Raw genomic sequence first — 4,105 nt, 5'->3', positions numbered from 1 at the left:
AACTACAAATTCATACAGGGCAAAGAAATTATTTGCTTAGGAAGTGGTGAGACCTGCCAACAAAACTTCATTTTGCCTTTTCCTTTACACTAGACACACCACTTGTAACCCAGGAATGTTGCATCCCATTTATGTTTCTGACACTGCCTCAGCAGTGTGATCAGCCCTGTGTGAAATAGGCATAGCTTTACCTAAAGAGTTTAAAACTGATTTAGAAAATCTAGTCATAATGGTATGGCAATTATAATAATTTGCAAGTCTGTAGCATTCTTAATACAATGCGCTCAGAGCAGTTTATAAACTGACGAAATAAACTTCACAGCTTTCTAAGAGGTGGATTACTATTACAATTTTTCAGAGCATCTGTTTTTATTTAAAATCAGATCTTGTTTCTCTCATATACTTACATTTCCAATTTGTAATATTATGTCTGTTTGTAACATCATTTAGGAAACTTTGCAAAAGCTTCCTTTTGCCTTACCCCAAAGCTCTCATTCCTTGCAAAATAAAACCCTTTCCTTGTAGTAACTTGGCTTGAAGTTGTTTGAGAGCTACAATGAATTACATGGTCTCTCCAACACACGTGCCACCTGAAGACACTGCACCTCTTCTGGAAAAATTTGAAGGCTTGCAAGTGCTGTTCTCTAGCTCTTTGCTGAGCTCTCTGGCTGGACTGAGAGATTTAAGGGGTTTCTTCGCTTCTGTTTCTTCAGTGATTAACTCCATGGTGCCAGAAGTAAACACAGTATGGGCAGGAGTGGTGGTCAGAAATGGTTGCTTATTTTCTGGCCTCACTCTCCTGGTGTGGGATGAGTGACACACAAAACTTTACCTCTGACACACAACTAAAACTAGTCTTCCCCACCTCCAGTTCCAGGCAATACCAGGCTATCAGTGAAAGTGGCCCACTGGAGATCTCTGCAGAGCATTTCTGCCTGCATTTGGGGGGATTTCTTTCGGGAAACCTTTGCCATTTTGCGTTTTTGGGGGAAAGATTTGTTGTACAAATGCCGTGACAGATTGTTATAAAATTTACTACCATGGTTTTTATTTATTGCCTACCAAAGGAAAAAAAAAAAAAAGACAAAAAAAAGCAATTTCCAAAACTAAAACTGACTCCACACAGAAGTCAAATTGTTACTGTCACTAGCAGGGGCACGCGCCAGGGGCTGCAGTGAACAGCAACGTAACATTCTTTTCAATGTGACTGACAGAGTCCCCCCGACTGGCAAACAATGCAATTCTTGTAAAACAATATTCCAAGAGCCTGTGATAGGATAAAAGCATCATGGGGGTTTCAGTAAAAGTCAAGATTTGCAGGTGGGAAAACAAAAACCCATGAGATTACAGTTATGCTATCTCACCCTGCATTTTGGGAAAAAGGTTTTGTTGCATTTAATTCTTTTCCCTTTAATGGAAAGCAACATTTCAAACAGGTTATGTCTAGCTCAGAATAAATAATGCCAACTCCATGATTACACCCCCTCAGATTTTTGTACGCCTGGCATTAAGAGATTTGATTGCTTTCAGCCTTTTGAAATGCAATGAGGCACTTCAGTCAAAATGCAAATAAATTACTTCAAATCATTAAGACACAGGCTATTAATGAAACTTCAAAAATACAATACCAAGATAAGGAAAAGAAACTGCATTAATACTTACAGGCAAAATGTCTTTATGGTGTGGAAGGTTTTAGAGAAATACACCTTTAAGTATTTCTGGATTCCCTGTATTGCCTCCAGGAGCAAAACACAGTGTGTCCTTGTCCTGCATCATGACTGCCTTCTTATAGTGAGGTGTGTACGAAAACAAACACCTTGAAACATGACCCATAGGGAAGTTCCTGTTTCTGCCACGGGAAGCAAATTACTGTTCTGAAAGGGAAAATCCAGAAGATTAGTATTAATCTACAAGCAGTAAGAAATATACACATTTGAGGCAGTTATAAATGCCTCCTATGCACAAAAAAACCTGGAGACAGATTTTTTTGTTGTTGGTGGTTCAGCTTTCTGAACATTCCCTTCATTTCCCCTGAGCTGTGTGTAAAATACAATATCCATCCATGACAGTAAGAACCCTAAAAGATCATAAAGTGCCATAAAACGTAACCAAGTTCAGAGTTTCAGAACAGCATTTACTAGAACACAAAGTGGCGAAGCAGGACTTCTTACGCCCTATATGCAATGGCAGTGAACTTTCACTGTAGGGTCGGTGTCTGTCTTGGCTATAGGCGAAGTTTTCTGATTCTCTCCAGAAACATCTGGCATATCGTTAATGATTTTACCCACGAAACCATTTGGCTAATCCTGCAGGTGGCAAGGGAACTGAACTGCGTTTAGACAGAAGACAGTGATGAATTTGATCAGGAATCAAGCTAAAAAGCCCTGCAGGTTATAAACCACTATGCAGGTACCTGACCTTGCTCAAGGGAAAGGGTCAGGCTGCCTTATCCTGAATGTGCTCATCCTTCCGGCTCTTGGGCTGGCACAGTCCTTAGCATGGCATCATCACCAGTCAGACACGATGTCTGTCAGTGGGGAATTTTCTTCTTAAATAATATTAGTGGGTTTTGGATGCAATCTAAAGTAATACTACATTTAGCAGAGACACTGGTACCGCCACAAGGGTGTGTTTTTCTCCCTTTCACTACCACTACCAGTTATCTTTCCAAGTCGTTTTCCTCTCCAGCTGCATCTTCACATATTTTATGCTGATGTTTGTACATTTCATAGACTAGAACTAGCCAGAAGGTTGCTTCAGATTGATCTTCAATTTCATTTCATGGTCAGTCAGCAGGTAGAATTGCTGTGCTCCTTTGTGCCATACTATGAACCTTTACCAGGAAACCTTTGGTCTACCTGGAGACCTCTTGCTTGGTGGCTTGACACATTAGAGCACTGAAGAGCTCCAGATAATGTTACTACTTTGTTTTTTTCTTAGACAAACAGCTACCATTTCACATACTGGTTGGAAATTCCCAAGCTGTCCTTATTTAGTGTCCGACATGGTAAATATACAACAAAATCTGATTAAAGATCTGCTCTGCCCACCTTTTTTTTCTTTTAGACATTGTGTCCAACAGGGTGAAAAGCTTTTCCTACTCATAGAGGAAACTCACTAACAGGATCTCTTCTGATTCTTCCTCAGCAGTCCCTTGTAGGCTGGACCATTTCTAGTAATTTTTACATTTTTCCAGTGCTTCTAAATCAAGATAAATTTGCTATAGCTTTTTTTAAAATAAAATATCATCCTCAAAGAACCTGTAAGAAAAAAAGCACTACACAAGAGGAAATGTGCTTCTTACCTGTTATGCTGTTACATTCCTTGGCATTATTTAAAAAACTTAAATGACCTGTTTTGGAGCCCCTACTTGCTCTATTGTTGTTCCCAAGGCTCTCTGGCTTCAGACCTACAATGTTAACAGAAATTTAAAAGCAGGCTAAACCTTAAGCAAAAACTGCCAATGAACTGTAAAGACATGAAAGCTTCCAGAGAAGTAACAAATCCTGAAATGTTGACTGGACACATTTCTCATGGTAAAACGGGAATATCTCTAATGCCAGAAAACAGTTTAATATGGAGCTATTTGCCAGAAGTAATAGGAAGAACATTTTGATATGAACTGCTAGACCACGGTACAGTTTACTATATACAGATGTTTATACACAAGGCAAGATTAAGGGCTGGTAGATCAGGATATTTCCATTCAACATCCTCAGTAAGTTTGGTTTACTCTAAGAGAGGATGTGGCCTGCCTAACCCAAATCACCCACCGCCAGCTCACTTCTCAAATGACACTGTCAACTCATCTTGAAAAGGTGCCGAAGACCATCTGCATCCTTGACCAAGAAAGGTTTTGGGATGTATTTTGGCTGGCTTTCACTTCACCAGATTGAGTGACAAACATGGAAATATTCATAAGAAATTTTAAAAAAAGGTCTTTATTGATTTCATGCTCAAGATGTCCATAAAATTGTCATTTATTTAAACAACTGTAAATTTGACTTATATAAAAAAAAAATTGCCTTATTATGCCACAGTATTTGTAAGAAAATAAACTTAATACTTTGGCAACTTGTCTTCAATAGTATTCATTTATTTTCTT

This window comes from Buceros rhinoceros, unplaced genomic scaffold (assembly GCF_000710305.1).
Source record: "Buceros rhinoceros silvestris isolate BGI_N320 unplaced genomic scaffold, ASM71030v1 scaffold13427, whole genome shotgun sequence".
NCBI classification, from domain to species: Eukaryota; Metazoa; Chordata; class Aves; order Bucerotiformes; family Bucerotidae; genus Buceros; species Buceros rhinoceros.
Note: the sequence above shows the minus strand (reverse complement) of the source record.